The 22,615-nt window shown below is 44.0% G+C and overlaps 4 non-coding genes across 4 annotated transcripts; 1 reads left to right on the forward strand and 3 right to left on the reverse strand.

Annotated features, from left to right (window-relative positions):
- The first annotated feature begins 5,146 nt into the window (after window positions 1-5,146).
- TRNAK-UUU (transfer RNA lysine (anticodon UUU)) lies at window positions 5,147-5,219 on the forward strand. Its single transcript has one exon. It is a non-coding gene; the product is annotated as a tRNA-Lys (tRNA).
- Window positions 5,220-9,260: 4,041 nt separating this feature from the next.
- Window positions 9,261-9,332, reverse strand: TRNAD-GUC (transfer RNA aspartic acid (anticodon GUC)). The gene has a single exon. It is a non-coding gene; the product is annotated as a tRNA-Asp (tRNA).
- A 6,875-nt stretch (window positions 9,333-16,207) lies between these two features.
- Window positions 16,208-16,280, reverse strand: TRNAK-UUU (transfer RNA lysine (anticodon UUU)). The gene has a single exon. It is a non-coding gene; the product is annotated as a tRNA-Lys (tRNA).
- Window positions 16,281-17,451: 1,171 nt separating this feature from the next.
- Window positions 17,452-17,523, reverse strand: TRNAM-CAU (transfer RNA methionine (anticodon CAU)). The gene has a single exon. It is a non-coding gene; the product is annotated as a tRNA-Met (tRNA).
- Between the last annotated feature and the right edge of the window lie 5,092 nt (window positions 17,524-22,615).

Below are 22,615 nucleotides of genomic sequence, written 5' to 3' on the forward strand. Positions count from 1 at the left end.
ATTTTTTATTGGTGTTCAATTTGTCAACATATAGAATAACACCCAGTGCTCATCCCGTCAAATGCCCACCTCAGTGTACCTGACAACTTCTTGATTTCAGGTTGGGATTTAAAACACAATAAGATATTTCAGAGGATGTTGTAGAAATATTTCTGGTACCTGTTGAATATGAGACTGTGTTCTGTGTATGCCTTTTGTGATATTTAGCTGTGATACTCTGTGATAAGGCAGAGACCAAGTCTAGAGGCAGCATTCTCAGATTCATGATATTTGGTCATTGATTTGTAGGTAGAAAGTCAATGGACACCCAGAGGAGTTTATCTCACTGTTATAGGCCAAAATAATACTTTAGGCTAAAGGAAGTTTAAGAATTTCTGAAGGTTTGGTAAGCTTATGTTTGATATTTGATAAATCAAATATCAAATATATAGGTGATAGAAATGATCTGGTCTATCACACTGAGAAAGAACATGATAGAAAGATTTATTCTTTCTGTCTTACTTGAAGAACAAAGATGGTGCAGGCAATGAAGAATTTGAGTTAGCATTAATACTCTACGAAACTCTTTAGTAACAATTCTGGGTAGTAGAATATACATCACTAAATAAGTAATGCAGATTTCACCAGGTAGGGAAAGATGAGTCAAACAACATTTTTGCTATCACTAAAATTGTGGCTTTTTGACAAGAAAATGCTTTGATCCATACGAAAATTGTTTTTATGTGCATTTTATACACATTTTCATATACACAAATACACATTTTTATATGCATTGTTTTTATAAACATTTTTATATCTGTTTTTTTGGTACAGTGGAGTAAAATTAATTTTAGAATATGTAAAGAGGTATTGAGGCTTGATTTTTAGTGTCTTTACAGTTTTGAGAGGATTACAGTGTCAGATAAGCATCAGAAACATCCTTGGCTTTACCTTTAATAATGTCTTACCAATTCTCATTTAAGATTGTAGTCCGCTTACTTTGGAATAGTAGTAAGACTATAGCTCCAGCTAAGGTATTCAGTTAATCAGCACTAGAAGAATGGAAGATAGAGGTATCCTTTCCTGTGGTATAATAAATAATTTGTGGAGTGGAGTTAAAGACTATCCTGTATGTAGAAACATACTGTAAACACTGAGGGTGTTGACAAATCTCCAGGACCTCTGTTTTACACTACAAACTATACTATGATTGTCCTTGATTGACCATCACATTATAGACAATTTTTATACCTCTTTATGCTTGACCATGAATATGTTTTCCATACGATGAGAAGTAAAAGATCATTGAAGTGTATTTATATTAACATATTTTACTTTCTTGTTATGAAATTGAATTGTGCCTCACCACCCAAATTCATAGGTTGATGTCTAGTCCCAGCACCTAAGAATGTGACCTTATTAGGAAATAGGGTCATTGCAGGTGTAATTAATTAGATTAAGTTCAGGTCATTAGGATGACCCTTAATCCAATATGACTCGTGTCTGTTTGAAATGGGGAAATTAGGATGCAGAGACATATATGCATAGAAGGAAGACGATATGAAGAGATAGACAGAAATAACCATATGAACATGAAAATGGCCATCTACAAGCCAAGGAGGGAGGTCTGGAACAAATCTCTCCCTCACCGTCCACAGAAGGAAACAACTCTGCCAACATCTTGATTTTGGACAACTAATCTCCAGAACTGTGAAATAAATTTCTGTTTTTTAAGCCATCAGTTTGTGTTGTTACAGCAGCCCAAGAAGGTTAATTCGCTTTTGAATTGCAGTCTTTTTTTTTTAATCCTAAACTTGCTAAATAAAATAATTCTTATAATATTTCTGAGTTAAAGTCTGAAAAATGACAAAGCAAACCTAATTATTTCTATTATGCTTCCTTTTATCTAAAGCAGAAGAACAAATCTTGGTGTTATTTGGAGGCGATTCTAGGAAACCTAAAGAATTCAGTCATAAAAGACATCTTCATGGTTTTTACTATTCTGAATTTAGGGCCTAACTTGAGAAAATCAAGTCAAGATGAATTGCCATGAGAAACAAAACATAAACACAAGTCATAATTTTGTAAAAACAAGGCATGTTAAACAGATAACATGCAAAAACCACAACAACACAATTACAGTGATTTTTAGAAACTTAAAAATAAGTAAATTTTTAAAATTTTATTTATTTATTCATGAGAAAGAGAGAGAGAGAGACAGGCAGAGGGAGAAGCAGGCTCCATGCAGGAGCCTGATGTGGGACTCCTGGGTCTCCAGGATCAGGCCCTGGGCTGAAGGCAGCACTAAACTGCTGAGCCACCTGGGCTGCCCCAAAATAAGTAAATTTTCTTAAAATTATTTAAAAATATACCAGGAGTACAAAGAGGTAACAGAATGTTTTGGCAATTAGAAAAGAACTTCGATTAACTTGGTACAAATAACTCTAATTTTGCAAAAAAAAAAATTCAATTTTTCTATTTTACACATATTTTCATACAAGGATTTGTATGTTCTTTTCCTATAAATAAACAAATTCAAAAAGACTATCTCATACTTTTTAAAATCGTTTGTACACTGTTTTTTAAATGAAGCTTACTCTGTCTATGTATGTATTTAAATATACACAAATACAGAATCAGATGTAACTCCAGACTTTACCAAGTGTCCACGGAGGGTGGGACAGGTGCAAAATCGCCATGGTTGAGAACCACTATTCTAACCCTTCCACCTTTCACATGCCTCTAGATGATCCTGTGCCACAGAATAGATCACATCCAAACTCTTCACAGCCTACGCCCTCAGAAGTGATGGGGAAAGGTCTGCAAGAAGGGAAAGAAGAAAGTGGGTAGGAAAAGAAAAAAAGAGGATGAGGCAAGGATGCTGGAGAGTGAGGGACACATAGGAGACGGGTGGAATAATGCTCAGGACACCCGCCACTTGTTATCTCAAAACAGTTAAAATACTGGAAGCAGGAGCTTAGAACCCTCATCTCCTCTATGGTAAGATCTACATTTTTTAAAAAAAAGATTTATTTACTTATGATAGAGAGAGTCAGAGACACAGGAGGAGGGAGAAGCAGGCTCCATGCCGGGAGCCTGACGTGGAACTCCATCCCGAAACTCCAGGATGCCCTGGGCAAAGGCAGGCGCTAAGCCGCTGAGCCATCCAGGGATCCCCAGATCTCCATTTTTAAAAAGGATTTTATTTACTTATGAGAAACACAGAGAAAGAGGGAGAAACAGGCTCCCTGCAGGAAGCGAGAGGCGGGACTCGATCCTGAGTCTGCAGGATCATGCCCCGGGCTGAAGGTGGCACTAAACCGCTGAGCCACCGGAGCTGCCCGAGATGTACATTTTAATATTGATATATTGCTATTATTCCATATAGGTATTTATTAACATGATAAATATCTAAGGGAAGAGAGAAAGAAAAAGAAAGGAAGGAAGGAGGGAGAAAGGGCAGGCAGAGGCGGCTTAGAGACGGTGAAATGCAGGTAGTCATAGGGAGGCTGGATAAGATTCGGTGTTGCTGCCTAAAAGGAGGTTGTGATGTAATTTTAGAAAGTTGCAGGACCTGAACACGGCCAGGGTAAAGACACCAGCATGTCAGAAATGAGACTTGAACCCACGCCTAGCGCAGGAAGCAGGAAGCAGAAGGTTGAATCGGCCCTTAGCTCCCTGGGAGAGCTAGCCGCAGACAAGTTGTGATGCGCAGCCCGGGGACGCCTGCTCCGCCGCAGCGCCCTCAGCCTCGGAGCTGCGGTCTGCGCCGCACGGGAGGTGGAGGGGTGGGTCTGCAGGGGGTGGGGGCGGGGGCGCCGCGGGGAGCTGCGCCCGCCCGGCAGGTGGCGATCGCCCTGGTCCCCCTAGCTTCCCTCTGCTCGGGCATAGGGCGGGGGCCAGGGGCTTTCACGCCCCTCTCACTCCCCTTCTACAGTGTTCCAGCTGGCTTCCTGAGAGCAAGCTGGCGGGCTGGCTTATTGTGTAGGTTAAGTCAAAGTGACTAAACGTCATATCCGCGGGAATGTGATTGTCTCATTTTTTTATTTTAAAAATTTTATTTAAATTCAAATTGCCAACATGATATAACACTCAGCGCTCGTCTCATCATGTATCCTCCTTAATGCCCGTCGCTCCGTTACCCCATCCCCTCCCCTTCCTCCCCTTCTGCCACCTTTTGTTGTCCCATTTTTTTTTTTATTCCTGAAATTCTGTGTGTCATTGATGTAATAAAATAGCACACATTATTTCGTGGTAGTTGGCACCATGGGTACTGCACGAGGTTTACGCATTATTTTCTTCGTATTTGGTCAACATTGCATTTGTCTTCAAGCATAGAAAAACCAATAAATAACGTCTTAACTTAATGAAAAAACAATCACTGACTCGATAAGAACTCCTTCCTGGCTTGGACTGTGCAAGGCAGGTGCAACTCCCCAGGGACTAAACAGTGCTGCCTCCTTCGGAGTGGGATTTTGTCCCCATGGACTCTCCCTACTGGGCTCCAAAAATGTTTGATGAGCCACGAGCACTGTTTCCTTAACTGCAGGCCATTCCCGTCTCTGAATGAGTTGGATCACTTTGAAATGTGGAGGAGAAAGCAAAAGGCGACCTTTCACCCTCCCCCAGGCGCCCCCGTAGCCCTCAGGAACCCAGACACTCCATTTCTGGAACTACTGGGAAAATCCCCACGGGGACGTCCAAAGTTAATTCCCCGGCGGGGGCCAAGGTTATAACCTTCTCCTCTTTCTCCATCTCCTCTTGCATCCTCTTGGAGATGCTCTTCGGTGACCCCGGTCGTTCCTAAAAGTCATGGCCGGGCCGGGTTTCCCCCGCCTGCTGTGCGCGAGCCTGCTCCTCGGCTCTTCAGCCATCTGTCTCCGGGGGTGCTTCTGCCCAAACCCGCGAATCCCCCTCGGCAATCATTGACACTAGGAATAATCTGCCTTCTCCCTGGAGTCGTGCGTGGGAAGCCGCTGCTGGGTGAACATACACTGCGACGGTTACGCGATCCGCGTAATGATTAGATGACCCAGGTCATTGAGCCACACTTTTGGAGGACCCTCGAAGTTCCTGAAACCCTGGATCACTCCTGCCTTTCCTGGTAATCCACGTTGTTCACGGAATTTAGTTATTTATAAAATAAATTAAGCCCCTTTTGGTTAGGGCCTGGGTAGCTCAGCCGGTAGAGCATCAGACTTTTAATCTGAGGGTCCAGGGTTCAAGTCCCTGTTCAGGCGAGAAGCGCTTTTCTTATTTGTTTATTTTACAGATTCTTTTTTAAATTGGAGTTCAATTTGCCAACATATAGCATAACATCCACTGCTCATCCCGTCAAGTGACCCCCTCAGTGCCCCTCACCCAGTCACCTCCACCCCCTGCCCACCTCCCTTTCCACCACCCCTTGTTGGTTTCCCAGAGTTAGGAGTCTCTCATGTTCTATTTCCCTTTCTCCTATTTCCCACTCATTTTTTCTCCTTTCCCCTTTATTCCCTTTCATTATTTTTTATATTCCCCAAATGAATGAGACCATATAATGTTTGTCCTTCTCCGATTGACTTATTTCACTCAGCATAATACCCTCCAGTTCCATCCACGTCGAAGCAAATGGTGGGTATTTGTCGTTTCTAATGGCTGAGTAATATTCCATTGGATACATAGACCACATCTTTATCCATTCATCTTTTGATGGACACCGAGGCTCCTTCCACAGTTTGGCTATTGTGGCCATTGCTGCTAGAAACATTGGAGTGCCGGTGTCCTGACGTTTTACTCCATCTGTATCTTTGGGGTAAATCCCCAACAGTGCAATTTCTGGGTCGTAGGGCAGGTCTATTTTAAACTCTTTGAGGGACCTCCACACAGTTTTCCAGAGTGGCTGCACCAGTTCACATTCCCACCAACAGTGCAAGAAGGTTCCCCTTTCTCCACATCCTCTCCAACATTTGTGGTTTCCTGCCTTGTTAATTTTCCCCATTCTCACTGGTGTGAGGTGGTATCTCAGTGTGGTTTTGATTTGTACGAAATGTGCTCTTCTTATTTCAGCCACTAGTATAAGAGGGACTCTGCACATGGCCCAGATAAACTCCGTTTTTACCGACTTTTTAAGAGCCTTTATTTCTTTGATTTCTGGGGTTCCCCAGCTCTTCCACCACATGGTAGTACATAAGTCCTGCCCACTCTGCAAAACATAGTTGATAAACTAAAGTCCAAACACACTTTGAAATTGTGTTAGCCAACCGCTTTGCATGTTCATTAAAAAGCTTCTCAGGGGCACCTGACTGGCTCAGTCGGTAGAGGATTTGACTCTGGATCTCTGGGTTGCAAATTCGAGTTCTTCATTGGGTGTGGAGATTACTTAAAAATAAAATCTTGGGAAAAAATAGCACCACTCTCTCTTTGGGATTTAAATGTGTTATAAAAGCTCTGGAAATGGGGTTCTCTGCATTTGTTCTGTAGACAGTACCATGGATTTTTGTAAGATTTTAACTGAGTTTTGGATAAAAAGTCAAGGTTTTCACCTGATTGGTACTATGTGTGCAAAGCATGACTGTATTTGCTTCATCGTTGTTTCACTTGTTTCCACCATGTCATATACCTGCAGAAGAACACCTTGACTGAAAAGCTGTGTGTGTGTGTGTGGGGGGGGGTTCCCCACCTTAAACTGGACCTCTGAAATCCTTCAGCAGACAGGGCAGCAGGAATCCTCTTTATCTAGATGGGCCTGACACAAAAATGTCAAATAGCTCCTCAACAGAAACACATACTAAGAGGTCAAAAGTCTGCTGTTCTCCAGACTGAATTTCTGGCCTGCCCTTAGGTCTTAATTCAGACAGAGAAAAGATGAGATCACCTAGATGAGCTGAAGGAATCTACAGCTTCAGTAGCTCCCAAAGTTGTAGATCAATTACCTAGGGTCTTGGACTGATGTCAGAGCCCTTTATCACTGAGAAGATCATTTAATCTTCATGTGGTACATTTGTTAAACAGCTAATTTATGTACACAATTGCGTGGGAAATGAAGGAGAAATGTTGAGCTCAAGAAAGCAGGTTCCATTTAGGAGTGTTTTCACTGGAGTCAATCAGTGATGGCAGAAAGCGGGTAGATGGGCAAAGCAGAGGGACCCCGGGATATCACTTATTCTTCCAGGGCATGAAGAACAGGACATGGGCTTGAGGAGAGGTAAGTCCAATGGCTGAGTAAGTGAGGAGAAATCTCAGGACAGGGAAAGATAGGGAAAGAGAGCTGAAGGTCAAAATTACAAGGCAGGGCATATGAGTCTGTTGCCCTCTTTGGAGTTTTTGCTGTACTTTCCTAATTGGGATTTTGTAGGTTCTTTAGAGCCAGGAAAAAAAAAAAAGAAAAGAAAAGAAATGTGACGCCCACTTGAGAGGGCTTCTTCAGATGGAAAAGATCACCTCCCTCAAAACCCCCTTCTCACTTTTCAGTAGGTGTTTCCTCTGTTCATTTCCCCTCTCCTTCCTTTTCTCCACCTCTACCAGACCCCTCTCCTCCTTTTCCCTCTTCTCTGTATCCTCCCCACTACCCCTCATCTGACACTTAAAGTCTCTAAAGGCAAAGCGAAACCAAATTAGAACACACTATCCCTACTGTGCCCTTGGGCATTCTGAGGTAACTGTATGATTTGGAGGAGAAACAAGAAGTTACTTTTGTTGGTATATGATGGGTAGGCAGGTACATGATGATCTATGCTAGATCACTAGTGGGTTTTGTTTTTTTTTTAATGCTGTACAAATAGTTTAAATTTTATATTAACTAACATTTAAATAAGTTAGTAACATAATCAGAATAACCAATGGCAAAGAAATGATTAATGGCTCCCAAACTTTGAGGACAACTGAAATCCCCTGAGAATTTCCAACACCCATGGGAGGCTGGCTCCCCCTCCAGACATTCTAATTTAATCGGTATAGGGTGCCACCCCCCCCATCAGGGATTTTAAAAGCTTCCAGATGATTCTAATGTACAGCAACATTCTAAGGTACATTGAGAGCTTTCCCAACGGTGGTTGGTTCCTATACCACCACCACCATCTCCATAACCAGACCTTGTTAGAAATGCAGGATCTCCAGACATACACTGTATCTACTAGAGGAGAATGTGCTTTTGACAAAATACCCAGGTAATCCTGAAGCACTTAAAGTGTGAGAAATACCGGCTTACAACACCTATCTCTGCTAATACTTCTGTATTCACTTGGTTTGAGACACCATATAACAACTTATGTAAAGGGTCACCTGTGTCAAAAAAAATAGTCAAAGTCTTGATAATGGACGACAGAAAAGTATTGGGTGTTCTTTCACGAAGTGTTGAACATTGTCTAATAGGCTTTTGGAAGTTATTTGGTTCTGAGTGTGCACCTTTAACTGAATTTCTAGTTACTAAACTATTCTAGAGTTTTGCAGGGTAAAAACTGACTTGTAGAGAATTGCTAGTAATGCAAATGACGTTTGTCCATAGCAATTAAAGTAAATTTCATTTTCTTGCCAGATCCATAGAAGCTCGTCCTTTCCAGCTGCTTTGGTTCTGTGGCAACTCTGAGTTGCTACTTCGTGTAGTCTTTTTGTTTGTTTGTTTGTTTGTTTGTTTGTTTTTGTTTTGTTTTGTTTTAAATCTATCTTTCCTGAAAGCGATTTTGATCAAGTATTACCTAGAGCTTTAACCGCATGGCTAGATAAATTATAGAGCAGGATAATCCTTGCCTGCGGCGCCCCGGAGTCGGGGTTGCTGCAGGGAGCCAGGAGGTCAAGTCCCACTACCGTCAGCAGGTGCGCGGATCACCCTGGACACGCTTCCCCCGGGTTTCTTCTCCCACCTGCCTCTTGGCCTCCACTCGGCTCTTCGTCCCCGGGCGCCTACCCCGCTGCGTCCCGCGCTCCGGGTGCTCGAGGGCAGCGGCCTGCGTCGCCTTACCAGTCCTGGCAGGTGTGCTTCGCTCCGGGCCGCAAGCATCTCCCGCAGCCCTGCCGGCTGCAGCGCCCGGACAAACCGCCGCGGGGAAAGACGCACCTCTCCCACCTGGGAGGGTCGGCAGATCAGAGGTCCGGGTTCAGCACCCCGAAGAGCTCCCAGGGCGTACTTCGCATCCCGGAGGGAAGGCGGCCGCGGATTCCCTGAGAAGGCCGACCGTAACCCACACGCCGGAATTCCCTTAAAACGAGAGAGAAAAATCGGAGCAGGAAGACCACCTTTCTAGGGAGCGGCCTCCAAAAAGTGTGTTAACCGTGAGAAGGGTGGAGTCAAAAGTGTTGCTTGTCATCTCCCCGTCGGGGAATCGAACCCCGGTCTCCCGCGTGACAGGCGGGGATACTCACCACTATACTAACGAGGAGAACGCGAGTCCCTCCTGTAGGGGCATTCATACTGTCGGTTCTGATCCTCCCCCCGCACCTCCACCCCCCCCCTCTCCTCCCCACTCCCCCACCCCCAGTGGGCACAGAATTCCCAGGATTTTCATTTGTCTCTACAAGAATACTTTGTTAAAGATTCCAGAAAACAGATTTTTCCCAGTGTGACTTTGAAAATCCAAACACGACAGCCCACAAAAGATTAGAAATGGTTGTACATAGTTTTATCACTCACAGCAAAGAAATGTTCCTAAACAGTAAGAAATGCATTCAACAGTTTTAAAAACCTCCCCCGCTCAAAATTACTTTCCTCCTTTTTCACTTCAAGTTCATTCCGTATTTTAGATTGGCCTCACGGGTCCCCTTCCCCTGGGACGTTTTCTCAGACCGCTGTGAGTTAGCTGTATTTCCTCTGTTGGTTTGTCACCCTAAGAATCGCATATGTTCTATAGGAATTTCTCCATGGAACACAAGGAAGAGCTTACTCCTAAAATCTAGACCTTAGATTTTGCAGCATTGGCATTAAATGAGTTCTTATTTTTGAATATAGCCTTTTAGTTGTAGAAATTCCACTCTCAGGAATTAAATATTCCTCAGTGAAATTCCAGCTCAGTTATGCATAGGGGGCTTCATAAGGAATAGTCATTGTAGCAATTCCAGGTAGTAGAGAACTGGAGACATACTGGAGGTCCCTCAATGAGATGAGTGTCTGTGCTGAGAGAAAAAACAATGTGATTCCTGTGGCCTAAGAACAAATCCCTGCAAACTGGGTTGGCTTAGAACCACAGAAATGTGTTCTTTCTCAGTACTGGAGACGGGCAGTCAGAGATCAAGATGTCAGGGGCCAGGCTGTCTCTGAAGGCTCTAGAAAAGATGTTTTCTTGGCCTCTTCTAAGGCCCTTGTGGCTCTGGGCCACCCTCCCTGCTCCTTGGCCTCTAGCTGACCATCCTAATCCTTGCCTCTGCCTGTGTCTCTATGTGTCCTCTCTTGCAAAGATGCAAGCCACTGGATTTAGGGGCTGCTGTCATTCAGTACAAACTCATCTTAATTTAACTAAGTATATTGGCAAAAACTTTTTTTCCAAGTAAGGTCACATTCTGAGGTTCTGGATAGACACAAATTTCCAGGGGATGCTATTTAACCCCCTACAATTAAGAATAAAAGATAAAGTGTTTATGCATAAACTTGGTTGATTGCACCAAAGTATATTCTAAACTCTGGAAATGTGCTGATTAAAATTGGTTGTGGGTGAAAGGGAAGGGAGGTGGGAAGGAAGAGTATATAGTTCTGTTACTGTTGCTCAGACTAGAATGCAGAAGAGATTATAAAAAGAAGGAGGAGGACAAAGCTCTTAAATGACATATGATGACCATAACTAACAGATAAAAATATAAACTTTCTAAAAATATTAGAAAAGGTAAAATGACAAAATAACCTATTTTAAAAAGAGACATTAAAAACCTAAATAAATGGAGAAGTATATCATTTTATGGATTGGGGGACTTAATATCTCAATGATGTCATTTCTCCCTAAATTGACCTATGAATTCAATGTAATTCCATTATAAATTCCAACAATATTTTCCAAGAACTTGATAAAATTTCCAAGACCTTGTTGTAAAGCTGTATGTAAGTATATAGGGCTTACTATAGCAAGGAAAATAAGGAGAGGATTACCAACAGGCTGGCAGAACTTATTAGACACTCCAAGAATTAAAATATTATTACAATACAGGCTTCGATATTGAGCCTCTAATTGATTAAATAGGACATAAGGCTCAGAAGAGATTTGTGTTTATTTAATTTGGTATATGGGCACTGGTGGCATGTTAGTACAGAGGAGAGTTCAAACAATTAATAATGGAGCTAGGAAAAAAACAGTATTCCCATGAAGGGAAACATGAAATTGGGTAAAGATTAACACTAAGAAGATTAAGGATATAAATGTCAAAAACAAAATTTAAAACTCTCAGTAGCCATATATAAAAATCAACCAGGAACCTGTTTATACTATTCTAGGTAATGATGTGAGAAATTTAATATAATAAATTGGCTAAATTAATGATAGAAGAGCTAATGTGATCAGTGGGACAGAGACTATCAACACAGAAAGCCAGAAGGCTACCTGGGAGAACTTGAAGCCACAGATTTGCCCTAGAAGGTATTTTATGCTTTGAGGAGATACAGCCAAGGCCAAGTGGTGGTGAGTAAAGCCTGCTTTCACTCTTGCTTCTCTCCTCTCATCTCCATCCAGTACTGAACACCAATTTTAACCTAACCAGAAGCCACCTGACAAGGCAAGTTGGGGAATGCGGCTTACATGGTCCAGGACAAAGGAGCCGGGACATGAACCAATCAGCACAGACATGGCTATTCAACATCCCATTTCAGAATTTTCCTAAATTGTAACCTACATTCAAAAAGTTAATGCTCTGTACATATGAAGATATTTTCAAATGCTTCCAAAAAATAGGAAAGCAAAGTACCTACCATCATACCTTTAGAAAGAGAGGGGAATTGGAATTATCCAGATCCCAAATCTAATCAAACTAGTCCCGTTCACTGAGAACTGAAGCCAAAGAGACTATGCAGCTACTTCAGGATATGGCACCCAAAGTAAAGAGAGGTGGAAGTTATCAGGCTACTCTGGCCCTTTTGTGCTCTATTCTCCCACCAGTGCATCATATTCACTAAACTAAATTGCAGACAGGTGGGAAGTTAGTTTGGGAAATGGAGCCTGAGGAGTGGAGCCCTCTTGATCTAGAGTAGTGCAGGAGAAGGTGGTGGAAGGAAGATGAACATCTCCAGACAAGTGAGTGCCACCTCATGAGAATGTATATTGCAACAGCAGAGATTGGGAAGACTGGTTGAATACAACACAGAAATGCTACAAAGAAAACTTTGATGGGTATGTGTGTATGAAATTAATAGTTTCTTTTAATCAAATTATAGTTTAAAAAGAAAACACAATTTACACTGAGAAAGGTTAACTGCAATTCAAATAACTGAATTGAACTGTAAGAAACTAAAGAAAAAAATATCAAAACTCCCACATATTGATAAGTCAAGCACATCAACACAATGGATAGATGGGCAGTCAAATAAATAGATAAACCAGAATTCAGGAGAAAATTCAAATGTTTGGATTTATGTTGGAGATATTCAACCTTCTTGTGATACAAAAATGCAAGCCATTTTCTCAAAAAACTTACTTCCACTTGATAGGATAAAAATTAAATGAACAAAAATAACAACAGTTGGAGAGGATTTGAAAAAACAGTAACACTTCATACATTGCCCAAAGAGCTACAGCAGTTAACTATGATGTTAACTTGCCTGGATCACAGGGTACCCAGGTATTTGGCTAAACATTGTTTCTAGGTGTGTCTGTGAGGGTGTTTCTGGATGAAATTAGCACTTGAATGAGTGGATTCACTAAAGCCTTCTGCCCTCCCCCAAGTGGATGGGCATCTTTCAAGCCACTGAGAGTCTCAATAAAACAAAAAGACTGAGAAAGAATTCAGCCCTTCCTGCCTGATTGCTCAAGCTGGAACATGGATATTCTGCCTTCGGCACTTCTGATTCTCAGGCCCTTTGACTCAGATTGAATTACGTGGATCTGGATGTCATGGGCTGAATGTTTGTGTACCCCCAAATTCATATGTTGAAATCTTGATCTCATTATGATGGTATTAGGATACGGATCCTTTGAGAGGTGATTAGGTCATGAGTTAGTCCCTACTGAATAGGATTAGTGACCTTTAAAAGAGACCCCAGAGAGCTCTCCTGTCCTTCTGCCCTGTGAGGACACAGTGAGAAGACAGTGGTGTATGAACCAGGAAGCTCCTATCAGGCAATTGAAGCTGCCAGCACCTTGATCTCAGACTGCTCAGCCTCTAAAACTAGTGAGAAATAAATATCTGTTGTTTATAAGCCACCCAGTCTGTGGTCATTTGTCATAGTAGCCCCAGTGGACAAAGACAGAAGCATACATTTTTACAGCTTTGGAAAAATAGTTTACCATAACCTCAAATAGTTAAGCATTTATGTAACCTAATAAATCAACAGTCTGGCTTCTAGGAAGGTACTCACGAGATATACATGCATTCTTTGTTTTCTTGAGCTTTGCTTTATTCTTTTTTTAGTTTTTTACAAACTGCAACCCTGTGTTGAGTGAGTTTGCTGGCGCCATTTTTCCAATGGCACTTGCTCATTTCATGTCCTGTGTCACACTTTGGTAATTTTGACAATATTTCAAATTCTTTCATTACTGTTGTATTTGTGATTAGTGATTTGGGATGCTACTGTTGTCATTGTTTAGGGGGGGGGGGGGCATGAACTGCCCAAATAAGAGAGTGAATTTAATTCATGTATGTTATGTATGTTCTGATAGCTCCATCCACTGGCCTCTCCCTCCCCTTGGGGCTTTGTATTCCCTGAGATTCAACTATGTTGAACTTAGGCCAATTAGTAACCCTACAATGGCCTCTAATTGTTCAAGTGAAAAGGAGGAATGGCATGTCTCTCTCTTTACATCAAAAGCTAGAAATGGTCAAGTTTAGTGAGGAGGGCACATCGAAAGCCAAGATAGGCTGAAAGCCCAGTCTCTTGTGCCAAACGATTGGCCAAGTTGTGAATGCAAAGGAAAAGTTCTTGAAGGAAATTAAAAGCGTATTCCAGTGGATACACGAATGATAAGAAAGTAAACCGGCCTTATCGCTGATATGGAGAAAGTTTGAGTGGTCTGGATAGAAGATCAAACCAGCCACAGCATTTCCTGAAGCTGAAGCTGCATCAGGAGCAAGGCCTTGACTCTTCAATTCTAGGAATGTTGTTCCTGAACTATTTATCACAAAGTTTGATCTTTCCACCTGTGGTTTGAAATGCATTCTGTATCATATACTAAATGTCCTTATGTGATCTGGTTTCTTTCTGGACTTTGTATTTTATTGCACTGAGCCATCTGTCTATTCATTTGTGAGCACCACAATTTGATACATTCAAGTGTCTAAAAATACTTAAAATTCAGAAAATATGGTAAGCAAACAAAAATACCTGACAAATTAGGGGGAAGGAGGGGAGGAGGAAAGAGTATTTGCAATACTTATCACAGATAAAGGTTAATATCTCTGATATAGAGAGATAAACAATTAATGATTGGGGGAAAAAAAGCCAAAACTTCATAGTAAAATAGTCAAAAGATGTTAATAGATAATCATTTTAAAGATAGAAAAAAGCAATTATACATATGAATATGTGTCCAAACTCTCTAATAGATAAAGAAATGAAAATTGACAGCAAACTGAGGTGCCATTTTTCTTCTATCAGATTTGCAAAAATTAAAAAGTATGTCCATGCTCTGGGGGACAGGCATTGATTTCTTGCTGGTGGGAATGCAAATTGATACAACCGTTATGGAGGGGAATTTGTTTGTTTGTTTGTTGTTTGTTTTTTGGAGGGGAATTTGGATATATCTAACAAGATTACATAGGCATTCATCACTTCTGCCAACCCCAAATCTAGTGATTTACCCTGAAAATCTACCTTCAACAGAATGAAAATACACGTTCCTATTTATTTGTTGCAGCATTGTTTGTAGTTGCAAACAACCTAAAAACTCATATTTTTAGGTTGAAAGTGGTTAAATAAATTGTTACTTCCACACAATGGAGTAATTATGCAGCTGTAAAAAATATTTAAAAAGAACAGAAAAGATCTCTAAGAACTGACAAGCAATATCTAGGATCTGTCATTAAGTGAAAAAATTAAATGCAAATCAACATCAATAGTATGCTATGTTTAGCCCAAGAAAGAAGAGGACATTTAAAAATTATGATCCTGCTTGTTTATTCAAAAGGAGATGTGGGAAGTATAAACCAGAAGCTGCAGAGACTGATGACCTGCAGAGAGTTGGTGGGGTGAGTGGAGAGAGACAGCAGGAAGAAATAGGAGAGAACCACCAGGGTGAGTGACATTTCTCTGAGTATATCTCTTTGCATAGTTTTGACTTTTAGAATGGTTTTTCATTTTCATGTGTGTACAAAAATAATAAGATACACAAGGACAGGGTAGAGATTAAAACTGCACACACCTGATTATTTCAAATTAACAATATAACAGCAAAGAAGGAAAACTGATATGATGAACTTCAGTGCCATATTTATACTTCATATCATCAGACTAAAAACATGCAGAATCACAAAAACTGAATTCTCAGGACCTTTGTTTCACAGCCAGGTGGTTTAACACTCTGTCCATGGAAATCATACACTAGGAGCCCATGATCAGGGTCTTTAACCATAATCCAAATCCCTGGATAACAACAGAAATTTTTTAAATGTAAAGACAAAAAAGGCAGCTAAAACCATTTCAAAATGTGTTTGCACATTATGTCTTTTACTGAGGCTTTGAAGATGCCACGGATTTTCTATGTAGGAAGAGTGCCTCCAAACCATGGGGAGCCTCAGAGCCAGACTGGGCAGAGCCACTACTCCCTTAAATTCTTTTTTTTTTTTTTTTTTTCCCTTAAATTCTTGTCAGGCCCACCTAGATTGCCACTCCCACCCCCCACCTCCGTCACTCCAAGATTAATGAATCACATCAAGGGAATTTTAAAATGACTGTCTTAATAATAGTGTCACTTGTGTCCTATTTTTACGTTATGCCCTTTTCCGGTTCCTCTTGGAAATCTGGGAACGTGATTTACTTAATATTGAGAAGAGGTCATTAATGAAAAGCTAGAATGTAAGCCATTTTGGGGATGTGCCTCTGTTGGGCTGTGATGGATACCCCAACTCCGGAAATGTTCTCAATGCGCTCCACTTACCTAGACCGAACTGAAATAAAAGAAGTGGTTAACGCCTGAACAGGGACTTGAACCCTGGACCCTCAGATTAAAAGTCTGATGCTCTACCGACTGAGCTACCCAGGCCTCATGTTGGGGTTGCCGCATTCACTTTATAAAATGACTAGGAGCTCCAGGAAGCACGAGTTGCACTCGTGCTTAGAAGCTACTGGTGGTCTTTCAGGTGCGCGGGTCGACGCTGCAACGGAGCTCGGTGGCACTGAGCACTGCATTTCCTCCTTGCACGATTATTGGGTGGTATTTGCCCAATTCCTCCAAGGAGGAATTACAGGAAAGTGGCTCAGAACACGGTGGGATTTTTCTGGGGGAGGGAATGAATATTCCTGCAGGTAATGCTTGCAGAAGGAGCCCTTAGAGCCGGCCTTTCAGTGGACTCAGGTTCCGCGCCAGCTCAGCAGCAGGAAGAAGTGCCACTTCCACCAATGACTTTGGCAAGTGGGAAGAACTTCAGGGCAGCCATAAATTGGGTAAAGGATGAAGGTTGAGGCCCAAGGCAGGGGGTTCAATTCTTGCCGTTTTTTCTTTCGGAGTTGGGGTTTCCCGGGATGTTAATGGAAGAGCAACGGACAAACGTGACGCCCTCCCTTGAGAGGGGCTTCTGTCCCCCAGGGAAACGAACTCCCTGCAAACCCACCATGCTTGTCACTCCTCGCCTTTCCGCCACGCTCCTGTCCTCCGCCGTCTCCCCGCCCCTCCCCCTGCACTCCCCTCTCCCCTGCCCACCCCACTTTGGCCAGTTCTGCCATTTCTGCACACACCTGTCGGTCCTTCCAGGGGCGTGAGCCCTATACTGCGTGCCGCTCCCCGCCAACACACGGAATCCGCTTGTACCCACTTGTTCTATTTTTTCATTCCACGTTTTACCTGGAGCTGCATCCTGTTGTTGAAAGGCAGGATGGACCAGGTAGGTGAAACGGCCTCTGTCCCTGCACATCTTCATTCCTTCACGAGACACGGTAGCAGCTTTGAGAAGGCGAAGGAGCCGGGAGTCAGTGCATATGGACAGTAAATAAGATGGTGCCTCGTTCCCCCAATATGTTATGAGCTTTAAAAGTGTTGATAGAGACACAATTTTGAGGATTGCTCATTTTCAACGAGATCCGAAAGAGAAAAGAAATGTAAAGCAGTGGTATCGGTGTCATGAACGTTTGGGACTTGGCTTCCTCCACCTGCTGCTCTGCGGGATTTTTGGAACGTGAGAAAGGCGAGCTGATTTTGCGTTGGGAGTATAAAACGCTAGCAGAGGATGGTTTCGATCCATCGACCTCTGGGTTATGGGCCCAGCACGCTCCCGCTGCGCCACTCTGCTGCCTGTGAGGGAGGCCGCTTTGAATCTTACAAATTTGCATATGCACAGTCACCCCGGGGTGTCCACATCGCTTCCTCTTTTCCACCCTCCTCCTCTTCTGTCTTCCGCCCTAGGGCTGCTCCACATTTCCCTGTCACACACGCTGCCTGTGAGGCATCTCTAAGACGTCCGCGCCTTTGCAAGCTGCTCGAGAAACACCAGACCTGGAGCCCTTCCTCGGAAGCTCGGCGGTCACGGGTTAGGGCTTCCCGCTCGGATTTCCAGGGGCGGATTCAAAACTAAAATCTCCCGCGCCTCCACCCGCGCACTCGCCGACCCACAGCTCGGCCGCCCGGCCCTCCGCGACCCGAGCAGGACCAGGGCGGGGCAGAGCCTGGGTCCCGAGCTCCGTGGGGGCGACGGCCCGCGCGGGGGCCGGGGGGCGGGGCGATAGCCCGGCAGGACAGAGGGGCGGGGGGGGGGGGGGCAGGACAGAGTGAGGTCCCTGCGGAGGCGGGGCGACCGGGGCGGGAGGTGCGGGGAGACTCCTTGCGGCAGGCAGGACGGGTGGACCCGTCACTCGCAGGGGTGCGGGGAAGTGGGCGGTCCTAGACTCGCGGGAGGCTCGGTGCCCTCCTCCTCGGCAATGGGACGTCCTGCCTCCTAGAAGTCTCCTGTTTCTAGTCTCGACACTGAGCAGGTGTGTGTGAGAGAGTCTATGAGTGCGTTGTGACCACCTGATCTAGGGACCTTCGAGGAGGAAACAGGACCAGGTCGCTTTCTAGTTATGTCCCTGGACTCGCTTTTGTCAGCGAAGCCGGTCTCTTCCGGACAAAGAATTCTACAAAGCTGTTCTAAAGCTTTTCCATCTCCTCGTTTCTTAGCTAACACCTGTTGCCTGCGCCTTCCTAATTGTCCCTCTCAGAGACTTTTTCTTTCTCCCGCCTTCCAAAGGTAGCCCCAGGGCATCCTTGAAAAAACTAGCGGGCTCTTACGCAAAAGTATCTGAAACAACCTCTCAGTCCGTGCAGATAGTTTCCATTCCTCCTCCGGGCACTTGGCCTTACAGCTATTAGATCCCCAGATGATCTTACCTTGCTGGAATCTTTGTTCACACCTGAGCCCTTGGCCACCTGTTGCCTATGTATTCAAAACCAGACTTCTCTCAGCTTCATGGTTATCCTTCATATTCATCTATATGATTCGATTTCTCTAAAGTTAAAAAGAAAAAAAAGTCTTGAAGGCAGAAGGTGCTCTGTATTGGAGAGGTAATATTTTTAAATGGATTTTACAAAGACAAGTTATCAATATTCCACACTTCAGGAACCAGATATCATTGTTCTCCCAAGGGCAGAGAGAACATCAATCTCTTGAGATGAACCTGGCCGCCAATATTCCGAAACCAGAAACGTGATCTTTATTGCATAAAGTCCAGCCTCAGGAAATTCTGATTGATTCTTTTTCTGAGCTGTTCTTCCCTTCTCAATCTTCCCTCTGAAATCTGTGGGCTACATCCTTCTCTTTTTCACTTTCTCTACTACAGAATCTGCAGAATTTGTGTTGACCTCCTAAGACAGAAGCCATGGGGTCATGGCTTCCCCCAGACGGTTTCACTCCCAATAACCCCCCAGCTGCACTAACAGAACAAAAGAGAAGCACTGGCCTCTGGTCCTGTGAGCCAGTAACCTCAGTTCCTGGGAGCCACCCCCCCCACCCCCCACCCCTGCCCAGGAACACCTAGAGAGGGAGGCTGGAAGTGCAGTGAGGCAGAGCTGTGGCTCAGGTTTGTGGTCTTGAGAGCGGCCCTCTACAAAACCTTCAAAAACTCACGGCAGATGTTTCTATTCCAGAAAAATTAACCTGAGTCCTTGTGGGTTGCTCCCTCTTTGTGGGCATTTATTTAGCTGGAGTTGAGGCATATACCACAAATTGCTCATTTCTATCGCTCACTCCTCACTGCCTCATCTTTAGCTTCAAAATTGTCTTTCAATTTCTATTCAGAAACATAAACATCTTACTTTATGTAGAAGGCCCGCTGCTGGAAGAGCCATAGAGGACATTCCATCACCAGAAGGACCAAGCTGTTATTGGTGAGATATATGAAATCTTTAACATTGTGTTCATATTATATTTTTTAAAGTCAAGTTTTTAGCTTTTTGTCCTATTGATGACAGCAATATGTTCTGAGAGCTTAAAAGACAGAAAAAGAAGTCCTGACTGAGATGTCAAGTGCGTCTTGACAGAGTACATGACCCAAGGTGGGCTGGCGATTGTGAAATTTGAAAAAAAAAAATTAGTTAGCCAAAAAGAAAAAAAATTAGTTAGCCAAAAAGTTAGCCAAAAAGCCAAAAAGACTGAGAACACATTTTCTAGGTATTTGGAAGACAGGATACCATAGTTCAGAAAAGGCAATGGAGCAGGGAATTTGGGTTGTTGCAAAACTGTAGTGATGTCAGGGGTAGTAAATGGAAATGTGAAGGCCAACAGTCTCTTGAGCAGCTGTAACTTGTTGCATGGTTTGCTAGGGAAAGTACCTACATAATTCTATGTTTTTGAAGATTTATTTATTTATTCACGAGAGACTCACAGAGAGAGGCAGAGACACAGGCAGAGGGAGAAGCAGGTTCCCTGTGGGGAGCCTGATGCGGGACTCTGTCCCAGGACCCCGGATCATGACCTGAGCCAAAGGCAGCTGCTCAACCACTGAGCCATCCAGGAGTCCCCATAAATTCTTTTTAATCCCTTGAGAATCTCAAGAAAGGAATTATTCCCTAAACTTACAGATGAAGGAAATGTTCACAGATGGCCAAAATACTATAAAACATCACATACTACACTTTTGTAAGTGATGGAGCTTGAGTTCAGACATACAAAGCTGATTAAAGGCCCTCACATTTTTCTACTACTTTGCAGGGCCTTTAAAACAGTATTTTATGTTGTCAGTATGAAGACCAAACCAAAACAGAACAATTCCTGCTGCTGGCAGTGCATACAAACTGTTTGCATATAGCTGTTTGCCAGGGCCTACCGGTTTGGATTGTCCTTGTGGGAAATGAAAGGGTTCTGAAAGTCATTAATTTAGGGGAATAACTGAGAATGGTTCTATGGGGCTGCATGAACATTGGATGAACGCCTGTCCTACACCTTAACCAAGGTAGGAGAGATTAAAACACACAGAGACACAACTTTTTTTTTCTTGACTCAGTAGAGATATTAAACCAAGTCTTCCATGCTGCCATGTTATATCTTATGTCCTATAATAACGCCTGCCCTTTCCCTTCACATCACTGGTCCCTCTGCAGGCCGACAGAATGGAAGGGGGAAGAAGGTGAGAAAGAGAAGGGGAGGGGAGGAACAGGAAAGGAGAGGAAGGAGGGGAGGCAGAAAGAAGTGATGGAAGTGGGGAGACCTTGGCTTGCGTAGTGATATTCAAGACTGCGTGGTGCCCTTGCAGGAACCATCCAGATGCTGAAAATACAGGTGTATACTGGGACTATTTCAGGCCCCCCAGAGTCTGATCTCACACTAATAGAACTTGTTGGGATGAAGTACTGTGAGGTATCGTGGTGGGAGGGTCTGTGGCTCTGAGGAGAGAGGCCCAGAGAGGCGGTGGTGCCACCCAGTGCCCACCAGACCTGCATCCCTAGCCCCGCACCCCTCAGGCCAGTCTTGCAAGGCCTGGCCCGCAGGGATGGGAGGCAGTGGGAAGAAGACCTCAGACTCCAGAGCGGCGACCATCCCATCGCCAACTTGCAGTTTCCCTGCAGAGGCTGTTAGTCCCCACCTGTGGGTTTTGCAGGTGGTACAGGATGCTCCTGGGTTGACCCCTGGACCTGCTAGAATGACTCTCTGCTCCGCTCCTGGGTGGATGGTCTCTGATCCTTGACAGTTGTTACTGTACACAGGCCCCAAGTGTCATGTCAGGATGGAGCCAGATTCAAGCACCTGTTTACTGCCCTAGGGTTCTCTGTACAGAGGTGTGGGTTCAAATCCCACTTCTGAAGGAGCTGTTTTGTTCTTGCCAAACTCCTCAAATGTGTTCATCTTTTGGTCCTAGGTCTCAGTCCTCCCCCTCCAGACTCCTCCCGCTCCCCTCTCCACCCCCCCTCTCCCAAAGCCCCATCTCAATCTCCCCTACCAGGGCAGCACCCTCCCCTGACCAGGCCCCTCCACGCAAATCCTCATCCTGCCCGCAGTACATCAAGGGCATCTCTCATAACCCAACCCACAGCCGACAAATGAAAATCCTCCCCTAGAGAACCTGCGTGTGTCCACAGTCCTTCGGGCACATTTAACCATCTCGGAGCCACCGGTGACCCCTCTTCCTGGAGAAGAAGGTGGCAACAATTTCCATGGGAAGATCATGCCTTGCTCTGCCAACCTTGGTGACCTTAACAAAACCCAAAACCTGGGAACTCATCTTAAAAACAAGCACAACACAACAAAGATACAAGGTAACCAGAAAGGCCTCCCCTTGCTGGGAGAGACATCAGCCAGATTCTCTGGTCAGGAGGAAGATGCTACATTGTCCTCCTGGCCGCGGGGAAAGTGAAGGCCTGACCACGAGCAGGTGTAAGACGTAGGCTTTTTTGGGTGGTAGCTCAGGCGAAGAGGCTCCCACACATCTGTCCAAGGCTTTTCCACTGGGGAAACTCTTACTAGAGAACTGGTTCCCAAGTCAGGCTGACTGCAAGCTGCTGAAAAATCAGTAGTCAGAGACAAATGATGGTGGGAAGGGAAAAGTGGCTTTAGTCAAGAAGCCAGCAACCTGGGAAGATGGTGGCCTAATGTCTCAGAGACAATTGCTCTGTCCAGGTGAAGCAGAGGGCAGTGAAGGGGCAGGCATGGGGATAGAGAGGAGACTACACGTAGGAAAAGTGGTTGCCCAGACTGCTACATATGTGGACGTGACCCTGCACAGACTTGCTGGACTGGAGGCAGCTGTTCTTGAAGACAGCCAGGACTTGTCTTCTGGAAAAGCCTGGTCCTTCACTCCTCAAGCCAGTGGTCTGCAGATCCCAAGGAAAGTACGTGATTTCTGCTATAGACTTAGGTCAGCATAAGCTTGAATCAGGTTAATCGTTAAGACTGGTTGGAGTGGTGACAAAACTAC

Source organism: Vulpes vulpes, chromosome 12 (genome assembly GCF_048418805.1).
Source record: "Vulpes vulpes isolate BD-2025 chromosome 12, VulVul3, whole genome shotgun sequence".
NCBI lineage: Eukaryota > Metazoa > Chordata > Mammalia > Carnivora > Canidae > Vulpes > Vulpes vulpes.